The sequence below is a fragment of the Panthera uncia genome, chromosome C2 (assembly GCF_023721935.1).
Source record: "Panthera uncia isolate 11264 chromosome C2, Puncia_PCG_1.0, whole genome shotgun sequence".
NCBI classification, from domain to species: Eukaryota; Metazoa; Chordata; class Mammalia; order Carnivora; family Felidae; genus Panthera; species Panthera uncia.
The window spans coordinates 134,732,877-134,753,614 of record NC_064810.1 but is presented as its reverse complement, the minus strand read 5'-3'; the positions used below and the strand labels follow the sequence as shown (position 1 = coordinate 134,753,614).

General features: G+C 37.2%; 1 long non-coding RNA gene across 3 annotated transcripts in view; it reads right to left on the bottom strand.

Moving 5' to 3' along the window:
* LOC125921356 (uncharacterized) overlaps positions 1–20,252 on the bottom strand; it is a 30,857-nt gene extending 10,605 nt beyond the window's left edge. The window contains exons 1-3 of one of the 3 annotated variants that reach the window (XR_007457390.1): positions 20,130–20,252; positions 17,749–17,855; positions 17,542–17,614 (exon numbers count right to left, since the gene is read on the bottom strand). This is a non-coding gene — a long non-coding RNA (uncharacterized LOC125921356). Of the gene's footprint in view, positions 1–17,541; positions 17,856–20,129 lie in introns of those variants that run through there. The other 2 variants (XR_007457389.1, XR_007457388.1) reach the window with 2 other exon arrangements.
* Positions 20,253–20,738: the final 486 nt, after the last annotated feature.

The window sequence follows — 20,738 nt, the reverse complement described above, 5'->3', positions numbered from 1 at the left end:
GTTTTGCATGTCCGCCAAGGGCTGCAAGAGCAGGGGAAAGTACACTAGAAGAAAAGAAGTCACTTCCTCCTGTAGTGTTCCTCCAGTGCCATCAACTTACAAAGCTTAATCTTGTTCCAGGTGCAAAGAAGAAATGTTTCCAGGGTCCAGCTATAGTATCACAAAGCAGGGCAACAAAGAGTGGATTTGTTACTGAGAGGAAATACAGCGGTAAGTGGCACAACCATCGAGCATATGTCTGGGCGCACAGGCAAACAAGCACACCCTGTGGACTGCATACAAAAGTATTTCAAGATAATAAAATTATTAAGATTGGAAGTTCCAGCTAGATGAGATCACATTGCCTCCAAAACTTTAATCTCATTTCTTTAGCAAACTTTCACTGAGCGAAATATATATTTAGTCCAAGTTATCTGAGCTATAAGAGTAAAAAACCCTTTCCTAAACCAACTTTACTGTTTCCTTTTTCTACAAATGGTTCCGACATCCACTAAGTTGGACAAGGAATAAACTAGCAATAATTCTTTTTTTTTTTTAAATGTCTATTTATTTTTGAGAGACAGCACGCATGAGCGGGATAGGGGAAAGAGAGAGAAGGGGTCAGAGGATCTGAATCATGGAGCTCGAACCCATGAACCGTGAGATCATGGTCTGAGCTGACGTGGGTCACTCAAACAACTGAGCCACCCAGGCGCCCCAAACTAGGAATCAAGTTTGAAAACTTGTTTCATTCGATCACAATGTTAAATTGTGGACCCAACAAATACTGTTAATTGAAAGGAATACACTTTACAAATCTCTCTAGTCAATGATTCTTTTCTGTCTCTACCGAGACAGGACACCATCTCTTCCCTAAACGACTCCAATAGTTGCCAGGGGATTTTTGCATCCAAACAGCATCTGACTTCTGTGCATTTTTAAAAAGGAATTTTAAAAATGTGCAGTATGTCTCACGAGAGTGTATACAATGGATATACTACCAAGAATAGACATCAAAGTATCCTCCATGCATTAGACCATTACCAACGCCAGTGAAAATCTGAGTCATTTCCCAGTCTTGCCCTCTACCTCTCCCATCAACAGGGTTCCGTTTTCTGAGTGTTGTGCTAATGATTCACTCTTAATAGTTTTCTGCACATATATGCATCTTTGAATAAATTCCCTAGTTGCATTTTTTTAAACTTTACATAAATAGAATAATGGCATTATCCTCTATAACTACTGTTTTTTATTTTTTTGCTGATAAAGTAGCTGTCTATGATTGAGTTTCATTATGGTATTCTCTTTGTGACTATCCCATGCTTTCTATATCCATTTTACTGTGGAATGATTTCTAGGTGTTTTTTCTTCCTCTTGTTATGAGCAGCAATGTTACAGATTCTTATACATATCTCCTGGTGTCTCTGTGGAATAGCTTCTTTTTGACAGATGCTGGACTAGAAATTGAGCAAATTTTCAATCGATAAGATATAGGACTTCCCATTGCTCTACAGGCTTGCCGACACTAATTATTCCAGAATTTTTAGCTTTTGCTAATTTTGCGTCTGTGACATGGTCATTTATTGTGGATTTTCCTGTATTGTTCTAATTACCAATGAGGTCACACATCTTTCCAGATATTTAATGGTAACTTGTATTTGTTCTTTTCTAAAGAGCTTGTTCAAGTCTTATGCACATTGAAAGAAATTATTTCTACACGTTCCTACTGATTTGTAGTGATTGTAAATTTTGTCAGTTAATATGTTGCAAATGTCTTCTCCCATTAAATGGGTTTTCTTTATATTCTTTAAATACTGTACTCTAATGAGCAGACATTCATAATTTTATCATCAATTTTCTCAATATTTCTCTTTGTGTCCTCTATGCCTTTTCATATATTGTTTAGTAAGTCCTATAACATTCAGAGTTGAACAACAATTATCCTATATTTTATTCTAAAGGTTTAAAAAATTTGCCTTTTTAAGTTTGTCTTTGATTAAGCTGAAATTATTTTTTGCATATAGTATTAGGAATATATTTTAATTTTTCTTCCATACAAGTAATACAGTGCTTTTAATTTATAACAATTTTGTAACAAATTTGTTATTAATAATACCATACAATTTCACTTATATGTAGAATTTAAAAGGCAAAAGAAAAAACAAAACAGAAACAGATGCATAGATAATAGACAGCAATCTGGTAGTTGCCAGGAGAGGGAGGCGAAATAGGGTAAGGGGGTTAAAAGGTGTAAAATTCCAGTTATAAAATAAGTAAGACATGGATGCAATGTACAGCATAGAGACTATGGTTAATAATAGTCAAACCATTTTGTATGGTGTTCGATTGTAGCTAGATTTATTGTGGTGACCACTTTGTTGTGTGTATAAACGTTGAATCACTTTGTTGTATGCCTGAAACTAATACAATATTCTATGTCAACTACACTTCAACTAAAAAAAAAAAAATTGTTCCAGCACTATGCTTTGAATATTTTAACATTTTCTCACTGATTTTCATTACTAGCCACATCATAAAATAGGTTTCCATGTTTGAGTCTGTTTCTGGTTCCTCTCTGTCCCTTTGATCAATTCTGTGCCAATACCACACTGTTTTAATTACTTTTAAAAATCTTACCTGATGATTCTTCTTCATCAGTGTCTTGACTTTTCTTAGTTCTTTTCTATCCCATAAATCTAGAATAAGTTTGTCAAATTCTTTGAAATATACTAGTGAGAGTTTGCTTTGCAATTTTATCAAATCTATAGATCAATTTGAAAAAAAATTGACAATTTTACTATATTGGGTTTGTCTACTGTAAAACATTACTTTTAAATATCTCAGGAAAATTATGCAAATTTTAGCTAATGGTCTCACATATATTTTGTTACGTTCACTCTTACAAGCTTTCATTTTTCTTATGTCATTGTAAATGACATTTTTGAGTTTCAAATTTACAACAAACCAATACCATATATCGCAGATAATGGCAGGGATCATATCATGAGTAAGACAAGATAGTAATAAAGAGAAGAAGGGATTGGGCCATGAATAGAATTTGAGATTTCACAGTGTGTAATTAAACACTATGAAGACAGAACTTGGTCCAGTGGCTGTCTCTGGTGGTCTATGATTGGGGTGTAGGGGGGCACAAATAATTTTATATATTTAATTTTCCAAATTATTTCAATATGTATTTTAGTATCATTTTAAGAGAAATCACTCATTTCATCGTTCTCCAGAAAATATTACACTCTGCCTAAACTACCTTTATATATGTGTGTGTACACACATATGTATATATGTGTTTTTATTTTTGTTTTAACTCTGAAACAAGGTTCTCTGATCTCTCTAGTGGATGTGTTCTATTGTCTCACATGTTTTGGTCAGAAGGTGCTTATTTAATTCATGAAAATTCTTCTATGGGTAACGGTAAAACCATTTTATCCTTAGTAGAAATGAAGAATAATCCTTCAATATTAATAAACTACTTCTATATGTCATAAAGCTGTGATAGAGAGGAATCATATATTTCAATACTGCATTTTTCTTTTTTGAGTCAGGAAATCTCAATTCCTATATCTTGTCTTCCTGTGGTTAGTTCAGTTCAACAAATACCTCTTGAGGACTTTTTCTAGACCAGGTAGAGTGTTACTTGCTGCAGAAAAATACGTAAGTTACGGTCTCTGTCTTAAGTGAGATAAATAGTTTCAACAACAGATGTAGGAACAGAGCCCCAGATTGTAAGAAATATAACTTGGTTTCCTACAAGAAGGAGGGCAGGTGGTCATGGAAATTTCAGAGTCATATTAGCAAATAATTTAATTATTTACATGGTTCTTTATGCATTGATTCAGATTCAAGTTCTTAATAACTTTCATATCCTAAAGATATGAGTACAGTCCTGTTGCTATCTTTCACACTTATGACTTGTTGCAGCAAGTTGACCAATGAAAAGAGACTCTGTATCTGCCTCCGTCTAGTTTGGAAGGTACACAATATATATTTGGAACAATGGCTGAGTTAGTGCTATATAATATTATTACAGGTCAGTCACTGTGGAATTGTGATCTCAGAATTATTTTGTCAAGTTATCTCTCATTCTTGTTAATACTCTAAAGGCAGGACAGAATGGTCGAATGTTCTTTGACTGAATGAGAGAAAAAATGCGCACCCCGAACATGTGAAAAAATGCACTGTGATGAAAATAAACATATTTAAATTTGAAGTGAATTATTAAAAGAACAAATAGAATTATGACAGATCGGCACTGCATGGAGGTCAGGGAAATGGGGAGTGTACGTACATTTATTTAGGTCCAGAAATGAGAGAACCAACTACTTAACATGCTCTGCGTCACTCGGGGGTCTTTTACTTCTCACCAAAACCTGCAGTGGAGCATTATTTCTAAAGGAGCCATGCTGATAATTAGAAACATTACAAAGCATGCCAAGGTTATGTTCTTAGCAGGTAAAAAAAAACATCGACATTCAAACCCAGGACTGTCTAGTCCCCCAAGGGTGTGCTCTCTCTTATAGCCTGCAAAACTTCCCAGTTATCAGAACTGTGAAATAAAAGCATCACGGGAACCATATAGAGTGGGGTTGGCACACGGTGAGTGCTTAACAAACGCTAAATGTTGTCTGTTTCTGTTATTATATTTTGCTACCATATAATTAGAATCTTCTAGGGAAAAATAACCAACAGTCAGAGGGACCACCATCCCTACTTGGTTTGTAGAGCCAGCATTTCTCACAGTGTGCTGTGTACCTGAAGCACTGGAATCATCTGGGTATTTTCTTACAATGTCCATTCTGATGATGAAGGTTTAGGGAGGACCCCAAGATACTACATTTCTAATAAGGCTTGCAGATGATGCTGATGCTGCTGGTCCAAGGACTGCACTTTGGGCAGCAAAAGTTTACACATCTGTCTCTGAGTCACCTGGTACACTTATTTAAAATGTGATTACTGTCCCTACTTAGAATACTTGAATGTAAGCCTTGGGAATATGAATTTCCCACACATCTCCAGGTACTTTTGCACACTAAAATTTAAGAACTATTTGTGTGTTCTGGGGTGCCTGGTGGCTCAGTCAGTTAAGTGTCCAATTCTTGATTTTGTCTGAGGTCACGACCTCATGGTTTGTGGGTTCGGGCCCTACGTTGACTTTGCACTGGCAATGCAGATCCTGCTTGAACTTTTCCCTGCTCCCTCATATTTTATCCTTTTCCTTTAGGGAGATAATTTCACAAAGAGATGAATCTGGATGAACAGTTATTCCAGATTTCTTCCCTGAGGTGAGTCTTCAGCCTAGAGTTTCTGGTGTGTGTGTGTGTGTGTGTGTGTGTGTGTGTTACATTTCGGGATTAGGCTGATGAACCAGCCACCCATATTTAGAGGGCAATGGCCGTGTGGCTGTCCCTGAGAGTCACAAAAGAAATACAAACCAGGATATCTAAGAAGGTCAAGAGAAACATACAAACCCAGAGAACCTCAGACAAAAGTCACAGAAAGGACAGAATATAGAAGGATGTTCATGAGTGCTAAGAGGTTGGTTTTGTGTATCAAAACAGGATTCTTGGAGAAACTATCTTAAACAGCAGTCTGACAATGTTTAATTCATCTAACACTTACTGGAAGATATCACATGTGTCATGTGCTGGATAAAAGGATATAATCCTTTTCCTCATGGTAATTGAAATGTAGCAGAAGATAGCTTAATAAGGAGAGGTTAAACCTGAGTTCCTGGTGGGAAGAAAGTCAAAGAGCAAAGTAACTTTTCCAGTCATTTTTTTTAATTCAGTGAGAAAAACCTATGTCCACAAAGGTTTTTAATAATCTAAAATAACTGGAAAAATCCAAATATCCATCAACAGATGAATGAATAAAGAAATTGTGCTATATTCACACAATGGACCACTCCTCAGCCATAAATGAAATGAACAAATGATGTATGTAATGAGTGTATCTCAAAAGCATTAAGAGAAAGAAGTCAGATATAAAACACTGTACATTCTGACTCAACCTACATAAAATTCAGTAGAAGGTAAAACTAATAATTTTTAGCTAATATTAACACTGAGGTTGACAGTAATAAGGATTTCCACACCATGAATACCTACATTAGAAAGATTATTACATAATAATGTAAAACATATACACGCATCTATATACCATGGTACATAGGTATATGTGTATGTATACATCAATATATACATATTGTTCAGGAAAAGGCAGGTAGGGTTTATCTTGCAGAAGATCAAACAATTTATACGTGGAGATATTAATATAGCCAATATAGAATGGTGGGGTTAATTTATCAATTTGTGAAGAAATTGAAAGGCCATGTCATGGAATTTTCGTTTGATTTGAGAGGCAGTTGAAACTATTATTTCAGAGAAGTAGATTAAGGCAATAGTATGGTTCTTACCAATAGTATGGTAAGGTAAGGAGTATGGTTCTGATTGTGTAAGGTATTTTTCTTACTGTTCTTATAGAGTGAGACCTGGTGTGTTACAGACAGGAGGATGATTGATGTCAAGGAAGGACCTACAAGGAAAAGAAGGCACTTAACAAAAATATCTGAAATTAAAAGTGTTTCCCTTTTAGTGTAGGTCTGAAAAAGCAGCTACTTTTCTGTGAAATGCACTGGGTCAGAAATGGCAGGAGTTGATAGTAAAAAAGACATGAAACATCCAAAAGGAGGGAGAAGGCCAACTTTCTTGTCAGAAGGGGGTTTTGTCAACAATGGAAATGTTTAAAAGGAATAGCACTTTGGCAGAGAGGAAAAGGAAGTCAATATGGAAAATGTTTTGTTTTATGTTATAAAAAGACACAGAAGTGCAACCTCCAGGTGCAGAGGCATTGAGGTTCAGACAGAAAAGAAGTGCAGGAAGTGTAGGTCTGCTGGGCTGCATTTCAGCCAGATTTGTGTTTGATGAATTCTCCAAATCTCACCTAAGGGAAGGAAAATGGAATAAACCGTGAAAGGCAACCATAGAGCTTCTAATGGGATTTAGCGTAATTTTAATTGTGCATTATCACAATACTCCCATAGGGGGACTTCTCTCTGGAATATTCCAGGTCAGGGAATCTCCATGGAAAGGACACAGGATTTGGAGTCAGATCGTCCTTGGGGTAAAGCCAAGCTTGAGTAATTGCTTAACTTATTTTAACTTCGATTTCCTCATAGACAAAATGGGATAATAACAGCATCTTCATAAGACTTGTGTTGAGGATTAAATGAGGTGATGGGTGTGAAGTGCCAGGTTGGGTATCTCCTACATAATTTTCTCTCAAATATTGATCGTTACAAGTCAATATGATAGAGGATGTGAATGTCCTTTTAGTTTCAACACGTCTGTTATTCCCAGTATGTGAAATAGCACACCCCATTCTTCTCTCCTTCAATCGAATGTCGGCGTCCCCTCCTTTCAGTTGTATATATTCCCATTCTGAAACTTATTATTTTTAAAAAGTGCCAAGTTAATTGGCAGCAGTGATGCATGGTAAGATAGCATTCACTGCAATTTGTTAAAAGATCCATGAAATGTAATCAACGGCCATCAAGTGATTCTTTCGTTTTTAATGAAAGAGCTAGATGTGTAATGGAGTGTTTTTCTTTCTTCGCCTTTGCCTGAAAATTTGCCCTGTTAACATATCATGCCTTGTTGTGACATTACAAGTTTTCTTTGAAAAAATCCCTTTCTCTCTGGGGCACCTGGGTGGCTCTGTTGGTTAAGCTTCTGACTTTGGCTCAGGTCATGAACTTGCGGTTCATGAGTTGGAGCTCCGTGTCGGGCTCTTGTGCTGACAACCCAGAGCCTGGAGCCTGATCTGTGCCTTCCTCTCTCCTTTCCTCCCCTGCTCACACTCTGTCTCTCTCTCTCTCAAAAATAAAGATTTAAAAAAAAATTAAAAATCCCTTTCTCTTAAAATGCAAACCAGCCAAGCAAAGTAAAAAGTATAATTTCCGTGCACAAAAAGAACAAAAATCTCTGGGATTTATTTGTTTTTAGCTTCAAAACAAAATCCCCTTTGAAATATCTTGATGTATTGTGAATGCAGCAGTCCTCAAATTGGTATCTGAATCAAATGTCTGTGTTTGCTAATCTCTTCACTGTTTTCTAAAGGTTGTCTTCCTTTCTGCTGAAATAATAAATGGGTAAATAGTCATATGTGAGATGCTTGCATCCTTAATATGCCAACACCTTCTGTCTTAGAGGCATATTGTGCCAGATGGAACATTTCACAAACACTGTAACAGACAAATTACATTAGATACCCTGGCCAGCACAGTGACACACAGCACCTTGATATAACTCAATTTTGTCTTTGCCTACATCTCAACCATTGCATTTTAAATCAGCAGTGGGGTAGTATAAACAATCATCGCTGAATAGAATGATAAATCCATCCACTATGTTTATAAAGCATTCAGCTTCTATTAATTTTTTTCATAGCAATATTTATGCTAATAGTCAAACCTCAGAATGGCAAAGCAAGATTGTTTTTCCCACAAAACCATTCTCAAAAGACAGCACCTCTTTCTATGAGTATTGTAAGGACTATGAGATGAAACAATTGAAATACATTTGAATCCTTGTTTTGGCATTTGCAGCTGAGCAAATGACTTAATGTAAACATTTTTTTCAGTTCTTTTTTTAAAGAAATTAGTAGCTTGAGGGTTGAAGATAAATAATTCCCATTACACAAAATATTATGTCTTTTTGGTATTTAAAGAAGGAATATGCTTTTTTCCCCCAATATATAAATGGGGAAAGTAAGAGAACACTCAGAAGTAAAATAGCAACTAGACAGATGGATAGATAGATAGATAGATAGATAGATGGACAAATAGAAAGAGCTCATCTAATCCTGGGAAGTCAAGAATAGAATTTATTTTTCCAGTTTGAATAATAAAATAGTTTCTTGCATAGTCTAAGTGCTTAATTTAAATAAGTAACTCTAGCTTAAAGGCTTTCGTGTAGGTGTTGTTTTAGACAGGAATTAATATCAGAAGTTGCAAGCATTTAAAGATAGAATTAAACATTCTTAAAAAAATTATTTACGACAAAGATGGAATTTTGACAGCCCCTTTTCTTCACAAAGACCTGTCTGTTCTCTGTTGCCTGCCCTATTAACTTTCAGGGCACTTATCTGGGGGCCTGACTTTGCAGGCCAAGGATTCACAGCAGGCCCTCCCCACTTCCCATCATAAGGAGCTTTTATACGAAAATGTTTCCATTCTCAAGACAAGGCGATAATTATTTTTCTTCATGATGTGGCTTGCCATTACATTCTAGTTTATTATGCAATTTAGTAGAAACTAAGGAAAGCTTAGGAAATGCCTCATGAATTCATGGATTAAAATCATTGTCATAATTGGACACTCCTTAATCTCATGAAGGAGACAATGAAATTTATAGCTGCATGACTAAGTGCAGAAATTGACAACTTTTTTCAATTAGTGGTCTAAAATATAATTTCAATGTGCTAGTGATGGTGAGTTAATTAAAACATAAAGCACCGGTAAACCACGTAAATCAGAAATTGCATAAATCATAATAAAAATTCCTAAAATTTTATTCCTTTAAAAAAATAATTTTGTAGTAAGCATATTTGGAAATGTGTGATCAAATAAAATATGTTATACAAACGAATCTGGTCAGTGATTTAGCAAAGTATGTTTTTTTAAAAAATCTTTTGATACATCAGAACTGTTCTTTTTGCTGAATTAACTATTTGAGAAAGAAAAAATATATACATGATTAACTAAAACACTCATTATAATTTAAAATGACCACCATTTAGAATAAAGAATCTGATTTGATAGTGGATCTCTTTTTTAAATGTTTTCCATTACAAAATTAACATAACACATTTTTAGAAACTACTGAAACAAAAAGGAAATATACCCATAATCTTAACACACCCATAATCTTAATACACATTTCGTTATAGATTTTTAGTTTTACTCCCTATTCATTTTTTTTATTATGCTGTCAGCCAGCTTATACAGCAATGTTCTTTTTCTTATTTTCTGTTGTATAGTCAGCATTTTGAGTCTATTAGTCTTTATAATACTCAATTTTAATAGTTGAAGAATATCCCATTCAGTAATTTTAAACCATCCCTTTATTATTGCACATGGGCATTTTCTTATCTGTAGTTTTACTGTAATTTGAATAGAATTGCCACTTTAAAAATGGTTGGAAGAGGCAGAATTGCTAGCTTGAAGCACATGAACTTGAAATTTTTCTTTGGCTATGCTTATTTCTTATTAGACTTTGAACAAAAGATACTTCGTACACAATTTAAAAACATATAAGCAAATGGATATTATCGTGAAGGTGTTCTCTCCATCTAAAAGTATTCCCCCAAAACTTATGAAGACTACGGAATCATGGGGAACTGAACTGGACTGGACTGCTCCTACTTACATGTGACCCAAGGCAAACCACTTAACATTTTCTTGGCCCCAGTTTTTGCAAGTGTACAAAAGTACAGTATTGGTATCTACCTCTGGGGTGTTTTGCTTATTAAACAAGAAAATACACGAAAAGTACTTAATATGATATCAAGCAAATTGTAGGTCTCAGCAGTATTCCTTAATTCCTTAAAAATCAATGCTGGTATTGACAATAATATATACTCAGGCCCTTGCTAAATAAATTCATTAAGTAGCAGGTCTAAAAAAGTTTAGCTAAAAATGCATGATTATTAAATTAATACTAGTAACTAAAATGTCCTGAAAAGTCTCAGATCGGCTGGGCTTTCCCCCCCCCTGGGATTGGCCAGCGGTTTGGGCATCATATAAACTCTCTGGATCAGATATCTGTACGATTGATTGAATTGGCCAGCTAGTCGATCTGAATTGGCTCTTGAGACAGTATTTATCAAATAGATGTGTCTCTGAGTGACGTGGATGGCTATAGGCATTCACATCTCACACTTCCACAATGACATGAGGATGTAATGTGTTCCTCTCAAGCTTTAATTTGGCAAGGAATCTCTGCCTCTGAAAGCAAGGATGTGACAGCTGTCTGAGGAGGCACACAATGTAAGGGAGGAATTACACAGCTGCAAAGACGGGGTGCTGCTCTGTCATTACCATCATCATCATTTAATATTTATCAGGGTGTCCACCATGTGCCTTGTGCTTTCCAGGCTGCAGGCATCCCTACGCCTCAGGAGAGAGAAGCAGATTAAAGTCAAAGATGAAACAAACACCCACCCTTCATCAGATGTACCTGCAATATTTAGAAAGATGCTACTTATTTCTGAATGCTGAGCTTGTACATGCTGGTGGGCAGCTTCCCAGCCAGCAACAACAGGCCTTCAAAAGGAGAAGAAGCAAAGGTGAGATTGGGGAATCTTTTTAAGCAATGATCCTGATGCAAAAATAAGGTTGAACACTATTTTGAAGGTATGTTCTTCCTCTTTGTCTCTTTGTTGCCCCAGACGTGAGGTAAAGAAAGTGGATGGGACATCTTGTGTTTCAAGTGTCACATTTAAGATGTTAAATCACTCAGAGAAACCATTCATTTCTGGGAGGTTACTGTAGAGTAATGGTAAACGGTCTGTACCAAGGTGAGGGTTTACATTTTGATATAAGACAATACTATCAGCAATTTTTAATGGTATACTTTTGCTTGATTTATTAATGTTTTTGACTGTAGGAGAAATTAAGGAAAAAATAAAAATATATACAAAGAATATAATAAAAATTAATTCCTTAAATCTACCACGTTTAACATTTTGTGTACTGCATTTCTGTTTAGGCATTTCTCCATTTAGGAAAGACTTTCCTTCTGAAACTTAATTTTCATCATTAAAATCTAAGTAACTTCTCATTAAAAATTTAATTATTTTTATTATTCTTTTAAATAGTTAATTAGCAAGAAATGCTTTATGATAAATAACTAGAAATTCTATTTCCTGGGACAAAAAGCCATGCCCATTTTAAATTTCAATGGATACTAACCAGTCTTTAAAAACACACATATAACAAAAGAAGTAAAGACAGAAGAGAATTAGGGGGACTAGAATTTCCCTTGTCCCTCAAACACAGCTATATTGAGGTCAGAACACTTGGAATACCAAGAATACAGGCTGCAGAGTGCCAGAAAAATCTCCGCAGGTGGAAAGAGACAGCTTGGTGGGACAGCTGGGTGCATATATGCGAATTGGGAGAGAAAATGGGCGGTATAGACATGGGGAGGGGTGGCAACGGGGAGGAACCCCTGTGGTACAGAGACAAAAGGAGGAAAAAGAGAAGCTGTGGAAGTGTGGTACTGTATTTGTTGTTTTTTTTTAATGTAATTTATAGTCAAATTAGTTTCCATACAACACCCAGTGCTCATCCCAACAGGTGCCCTCCTCAATACCCATCACCCACCCTCCCCTCCCTCCCACCCCCCATCAACCCTCAGTTTATTCTCAGGATTTAAAGGTCTCTTATGGTTTGCCTGCTTCCCTCTCTGTAACTCCCCCCCCCCTTATCCTCCCCTCTGGTCTTCTGTTGAGTTTCTCAGGACCTACATATAAGTGAAAACATATGGTATCTGTCTTTCTCTGTCTGATTTATTTCACCTAGCATAACACTCTCCAGTTCCATCCATGTTGCTACAAATGGCCAAATTTCATTCTTTCTCATTGCCAAGTAGTATTCCATTATATATATAATCCACATCTTCTTTATCCATTCGTCAGTTGATGGACATTTAGGCTCTTTCCATAATTTGGCTATTGTTGAAAGTGCTGCTATAAACATTGGGGTACAAGTGCCCCTATGAATCAGCACTCCTGTATCCCTTGGGTAAATTCCTAGCAGTGCTATTGCTGGGTCATAAGGTAGATCTATTTTTAATTTTTTGAGGAACCTCCACACTGTTTTCCAGAGTGGCTGCACCAGTTTGCATTCCCACCAACAGTGCAAGAGGGTTCCCGTTTCTCCACATCCTCCCCAGCATCTATAGTCTCCTGATTTGTTCCTTTTGGCCACTCTGACTGGCGTGAGGTGATATCTGAGTGTCGTTTTGATTTGTATTTCCCTGATGAGGAGTGATGTTGAGCATCTTCTCATGTGCCTGTTGGCCATCTGGATGTCTTCTTTAGAGAAGTGTCTATTCATGTCTTCTGCCCATTTCTTCACTGGATTATTTGTTTTTCGGGTGTGGAGTTTGGTGAGCTCTTTATAGATTTACAGATTTTATACCAGCCCTTTGTCCGATATGTCATTTGCAAATATCTTTTCCCATTCCATCGGTTGCCTTTTAGTTTTGTTGATTGTTTCCTTTGTAGTGCAGAAGCTTTTTATCTTCATGAGGTCCCAATAGTTCATTTTTTGCTTTTAATTCCCTTGCCTTTGGAGATGTGTCCAGTAAGAAATTGCTGCCGCTGAGGTCAGAGGGTTTTTTTTCCTACTCTCTCCTCTAGGGTTTTGGGGGTTTCCTGTCTCACATTCAGGTCCTTTATCCATTTTGAGTTTATCTTTGTGAATGGTGTAAGAAAGTGGTCTAGTTTCATTCTTCTGCATATTGCTGTCCAGTTCTCCCAGCACCATTTGTTAAAGAGACTGTATTTTTTCCATTGGATATTCTTTCCTGCTTTGTCAAAGATTAGTTGGCCATACATTTGTGGGTCCAATTCTGGAGTCTCTATTCTATTCCATTGGTCTATGTGTCTGTTTTTGTGCCAAAACCATGCTGTCTTGATAATTACAGCTTTGTAGTAGAGGCTAAAGTCTGGGACTGTGATGCCTCCTGCTTTGGTCTTCTTCTTCAAAGTTACTTTGGCCATTCGGGGCCTTTTGTGGTTCCATACAAATTTTAGGATTGCTTGTTCTAGCTTTGAGAATAATGCTGGTGCAATTTTGATTAGGATGTCATGGAATGTGTAGATTGCTTTGGGTAGTATTGACATTTCAACAATATTTATTCTTCCAATCCATGGGCACGGAATGTTTTTCCAATTCTTTGTATCTTCTTCAATTTCCTTCATAAGCTTTCTATAGTTTTCAGCATACAGATCTTGTACATCTTTGGTTAGGTTTATTCCTAGGTATTTTGCGATTCTTGGTGCAATTATGAATGGGATCAGTTTGTTTATTTGTCTTTCTGTTGCTTCATTATCAGTGTATAAGAATGCAACTGATTTCTGTACACTAATTTTGTATCCTGTGACTTTGCTGAATTTATGTATCAGTTCTAGCAGACTTTTGGTGGAGTCTATTGGGTTTTCCATCTATTTGCGATGTACAAGAGACTCATTTTAGACATGAGGATACCTTCAGATGTATTTGGACAAGAGAAAAACCTCTTTGGACCACAGACTGGGGATGAGAAATACAGAGGGAGCCAGTCGCTACTTTGCAAACAGCCTCAATAGCTAAGGATTGTTTTCAGGGTTGTGAGACTTTGTCCAGACCAAAGTTGGCCAAGTATGTGCACCAGCTCCAGGGCTGGGTAGTTATCTTGGAGGTGCATAGGGAGAGAATAGACCCCCTCCCTTGAGTACTGTGTGAAGAGGGTATATTGCCCCCAAGGACAAAAGACCCTGCAGGTGCCAGCCAAAGGCCCCTTGGCAACTGGGTGGAGTGGTGCTACCCCAGAACTGGGTTTGTGTGGTGTGGGATCCTTTATATGGTGCATTTTGCATCCCAGCCAAGGGCCTAGGTGGTGAGGGAGACAGTGGAGCAGGGCAAGCTGACCACCTGCACTACTCTGTGAGGACTGCCTGAGCAGCTGGTTTGAAACACCAAGTCTGGGGAAGAGAAATTGGAGTGTCACCATTTTTCTCCCCAACACCAACACGGTGGGGTTTCAGAGAACAGAACAGCGGCCCCCAGTGGAGGTGGGACCCACTTACACCAAACCCTGCCCGTCTGTTCCTGGTAATTTACACTGAGCAAGCCAGATGGCCTCGCCTCCTCCAGACCAGCACAGCCACTGGTCCCAGGCACCAACAGACAACTGTCTGAGGTTTTGTATGTTTATATTATTTGGTTTTGCTTTTTATTTTCTTCCCTTCTGTTCCCTTTTCCCTTCTGTTTCTTTCTACCCTCCTCTTCCCCCGCAACCTTTGGAATCAGGCTCATAGTTTCTGATTTGATTTTTGATCAATTCTTATTGTATTTCTATATCTGTATCTATATATCTATATCTATATACACACACACTGTATATATATATATATATATATAAATATATATAAAAATATATCTATATCTATATCTATATATCAATATATAAGTTTATATAGATATCTACATATAAGGCTATATCTATTTATCTATATATAAATTTATATATATATATGTCATATATATTTTTTTTCTTTCTCTGTTCTGGTTGTTTGTTTAATCAGGGATTTTTATTCTTTTAACACCTTTTCTGTATCTTTCTTCTTTATTTCTCTCTCTCTCTCTCTCTCTCTCTCTCTGGCTTAAGCCTTATAGTTTCTTTGATTCTCTGTATGGTCTTTTTTTTTCACCCCTTTCATCTTTCTCTTTGTATGGGATAATGTTCCCTCCCCCCTTTCTTTTTTTCTGTGGTTATTTCAATGAACAAATCAAATCACACCTGGTGGAAGGTACAAACAATCCACCACTACGAGTAAGGAGGAGCTTTGCAGAGGACTGACCAGTGGGAGAGAGCAGCCAAATACGCAAAAACAGAGTGCATGCAACACACTCCAAAAACACTTCCTGAAGTGCCAGGTCCTGGACAGTGTATGACCCCTTTTTAATATAGTAGTTCTCACAGGTGCAGGATACATAGCAAGCTATTAAAACACATAAAAGACACAAACCGGGCCAAAATGACAAAATGGAAGAATTCTCTTCAAAACAAATTCCAGGAAGAAATGACAGCCAGAGAATTGCTCAAAACAGATACAAACAATATATCTGAACAATTTAGAATAACAATCTTAAGACTAATAGCTGGATTTGAAAAAAGTATAGAAGACAGCAGAGACTCTATTGCTGTGGAGATCAAAGACCTAAGAAATAGTCACGATGAATTAAGAAATGTTGTAAATAGGTGTAAAATAAACTAGGTGCAGCGACAGCAAGGATGGAATAAGCAGAGGAGAGAATAGGTGAAATAGAAGATAAAATTATGGAAAATGATGAAGCTGAAAAAGAAAAAAAGAGGGAAAGGAAATTACTAGATCTTGAGGGGAGAATTAGAGACCTAAGTGATTCAATGAAATGAAATAATATCCATATCATAGGCATTCCAGAAAAAGAAGAGAGAATGAGCCAGAAGGTTTATTTGAACAAATTATAGCTGAGAGCTTTCCTAATCTGGGGAAGGAAAGAGACATCCAAGTCCAAGAGGCATACAGAACTCCTTTCAAAATCAACAAAAACAGGTAAACACCATGACATATCATAGTGAAACTGGCAAAATACAAAGATCAAGAGAGAATTCTGAGAGCAGCTAGGGACAAACAGGTCTTGACTTACAAGGGTGGACACATAAGGGTAGTAGCAGACCTGTCCACTGAAACTTTACAGGCCAGAAGAGACTGACAGGAAATATTCAATGTGCTGAATAGGAAAAATATGTAGCCAAGAGTCCTTTACCCCACAAGGGTGTCATTCAGAATAGAAGGAGAGATAAAGTCTTTCCCAGACAAACTGAAGCTAAAGGAGTTCATGACCACTAAACCAGCCCTGCAGGAGATCCTCTGCTTCCTTCTGCTCTGTGAGTGGAAAGCAGCAAAGACTACAAAGGACCAGAGACATTGCCACAAACACAAAACCTACAGATAACACAGCGAAACTAAGTTTGTATCTTTCTTTTTTTTTTTTTAATTTTTTTTTCAACGTTTTTTATTTATTTTTGGGACAGAGAGAGACAGACAGAGCATGAACGGGGGAGGGGCAGAGAGAGAGGGAGACACAGAATCGGAAACAGGCTCCAGGCTCCGAGCCATCAGCCCAGAGCCCGACGCGGGGCTCGAACTCACGGACCGCGAGATCGTGACCTGGCTGAAGTCGGACGCTTAACCGACTGCGCCACCCAGGCGCCCCTAAGTTTGTATCTTTCAATAATCACTCTGAATGTAAATGAACTAAATGGCCCAATCAAAAGACAGGGTATCAGAATAGATTAAAAACAAAAACAAAAAACAAGATCTATCTACATGCTATCTACAAGAGACTCATTTTAGACCTGAGGATACCTGAAGATTGAAAGTGAAGGGGTGGAGAACCATTTATCATGCTGTTGGATGCTAAAACACACACATATACACTAAGAATCTACTCCTACAAGTAATTTATGAGAATTTCCCTCTGTTTATGCCCTTGCCAAGCCTGGATACTGGCTAAAATTTGACATTTTATTATTGTTATATTTGTTTTTTATATATAAAAATTGGTTAAAGAATTATTTCATATGTTTATTGACCATTTTAGATTTTTCTTATGTGAATATATTATTTATTTCACCACTGAAAACTTGGCTATCTTTTTTTCTTTTTCCCCTGACCTGTGCTAGCTCTTTACATTTTCTGGTGTCAAAGCAAAAATTGCACCAGAAAAAATAAACACACAAGGAAGACTTTATTCAAGGCCATTTCAATACGGTAGAGGCCAGAACTCCGAATGAACTCAACTCTGGAATTGAAGGGCAGGGAAGTTCTAAGTATGGGGGTGAGACAGAGAACGCAGGTCATCTGTGTTTACAAACTAGCTTTACCCAGGAGAAAGTAAACTTTCTCATAGAGCTCTGACAGGAGGGAGACTCATACCTTCCCAAAGAAACTGGAGATACACGTGGGGTTCTGTCTCATTTGAAGATTGCATTTCCAAGAAGTAGCTCCTGGGTCCTTGAGAAAGGTATTCTTGGGTCATAAAGCTGTCAAGAGATGTTTTAAAATTTTTACAGAGAAGATTATAGGAAGATGGCAGAGTAGGAAGCACCAGGCATCTATCTCACCAGCTAGACAATAACTGCACTGGCACAATCTATCTGTGTAACTACTTCAGAAATTTAGAGCCTACTGATTGCTTGACACTTCTACGGGAAGATATGATTGGTAAATCAAGGTTTATTTTGCTTAATCCCATCTCTTATCACTGCAGCAGCTACCTAGCCCTAGCCCTACTCATGGCACACAGCTATGCACCCACTCCATACACACAGCTTGTGGGAACCAGAATGTACAAAATGCACCCTATTCTCCAAATAGTTGGATCTATCCTTTAATTGTGGGCTGCGGCTTCCAGTTACAAAGGTACAGACAAAAAAAAGCTGCGGCCATTGTTGCATTTCAGCCATCATTATGACCCGCTCCCCCACCCCCGCCCCACCCCAACTGAACTTCTGGGAGATTTAAAGGGCCAGTGCCCTTCTTCCTCATCATCTTTACCTGTCCCCCATTTGGGGAGCCAGACATTAAAGACTGGAACATTCAAAACCAGTTGCATATATGGGGAAAGTGAGAAAGTGACCATGTATTCTCAGGGAGAGGCAGTATGGTGGTGCCTCAAAAAGTTAAAAATAGAATTACATCTGGTTCAAAATCCCACTTCTGGGTATATACCCAAAAGAATTGAAATCAGGTTCTCAAAGAGATATTTGCACACTCATGTTCACAGCAGCATTATTCACAATGGCGAAAGTGTGGAAGCAGCCCAAGTGTCCATCAAGAGTTGAAAGGATAAGCAAAATGTGTACATACATACAATGGAATTTTATTCAGCTTTAAAAAGTAAGGACACTCTGACATATGTTGTAACATGGATAAAACCTGATGACATTATGCTAAGTACAAGTGAGTCACAAAAAGACAAATTCTGGACGTTCCCACTTATGTGAGGTACTCAGCGTAGTCAAAATCCTAGAGAAGAAAGTAGAATGGTGGTTGTCAGTGTCTGGGGTGCAGAGTTTCATCTTCACAAGATTAAAAGGGTTGGATATGATGGTGATGATGGTTGCACAACATCATGAATATATTTAATAGCACTTCATCGTACACTTAAAATAGTAAAGATGGCAAATTTGATGTTATGTGTATTTTACCACCATAAAAAAATACTGGAAAAAAAATATTTACATATATCTCAAAGGGGCACAGAAAGCACTTACAAGCTTTCTAAAGAAAATGCTCTAAAACAAGTAGGTCAGGGCCTAGAATCAGGAAGAAGCTGAGGGGAACATTAAGAAAGGTTGTTGAATTCTATATTACAAATATTTTCTCCAGGTCTGCCACTGACATTTTAACTTATATGCTTTTTTTGTAAAAGGATTTTAATTTTTATAGAGTAATTAAGGATTTTAGGATTTGTATTGGTTTCAGAAGATTCTAAGTTTAAAAATATATTTTTCCGTTCTCTAATGCGTGTATTTCGGATATTGGTATTAATTCATCTGAACTTATTTTTAGAAACTAATATTTTTCTCCAAATTCTATGGCTAAATATCCTACTACCACTTATTTACAGGTCCATCCTTTCTTGTCAGTGTTAATGCCAACTTTATTTTATACCACGTGGTGTTAATCATGGGGCTACTATTGATCTCACTCTAGTCTGCCTATGTATCTGTTTAGAATTCATGAATGAGGAGAAACAGACTATGTAAAGAATAGTGAAAGAGAGTGTTTGGGACTGAGAAAACAGAAAACATAGAAGTTCCGAGATGGGAAGGATCTCGTTTTTTCAAGAAGGAACAGGAGATTGGTATGTCTAGAACGCAGTAGGTCAAGAGGAGAACGGTTCAAGATCAAGTTTAAAATATGAGGGGGGCAGATCACACGTGGTTGGTGGTGCTTCTGTCTAGTGAAACTCACAAGGAGTGTGGGTGGACACATTTGTGGTTACTGCTTTTCTGGAGAAAATTAGAGACAGGTAAGGTCTGTCTCTTCTCCAGGCCTCCCTGGACCTCTGTCCTTCTCAGACCAGTTACAGAAGAACCTCCATTGGATGGTTAGGGAAATCTCAGAAAAGTACAGTGTGGAGATTATGTGGAAGTTCAATCTAAATTACTTGCTCCCTTAGATTATGCAGAAGCTCTTCCAGACTTAGCTGTTGAAACGAGTGTCCTATATAACTTTCTCTCTCTAGACCCCAGAGCCCACTCAGTCCCATCTTCTCCCACAGCCCTTTTAAATTTTCCCCAGGTCCACACCTTTAGACATTCCGTAAAAAAACACACTGGTCTTCCAGGGATAAGGAGCTTCATCCTCTTCAGCACCTTACAAAGTTGTGAGCCGGTGGGATTTACTTATATGCCAGATTATTTTACCATAAAGATGCCGGAGGAGAAGGAGGAGACAGAAATCATCAGGTTCCATTAAAGTGTTACCTTTGGTTTCCTAAACTTTCAATATCCAATGACATCTCTACATTATAGTATTTTCCTTCTTTTTAATGGCTTTTAATGTTAATATAATACGTGGATATTTAAAGATCTATACTGGTATCATGGATTGCAAGCAAATATCTGAAGAATAATAGAAAACCTCAGAGCCTTTGGTATTTTTGGAGTGGATGGGTGGGTACTGGTCATATATCCTCATAGGCAAAGTCTTAAAAATTTGAAGATGATTATGGTGATAAAACCTGCACTTAAATAATGTATACACGTATGATCACATATACTATCCTATTTGAGTTTCACAACATCCTTAGAGATAGGTTTAATTATTATTTTCGCCACCTTACAGCTAAGAAACAAGTTCAGTAAGAAGAAATTGCTTTATTAATAACATATATGCACACAGAAGATGGATCTGGA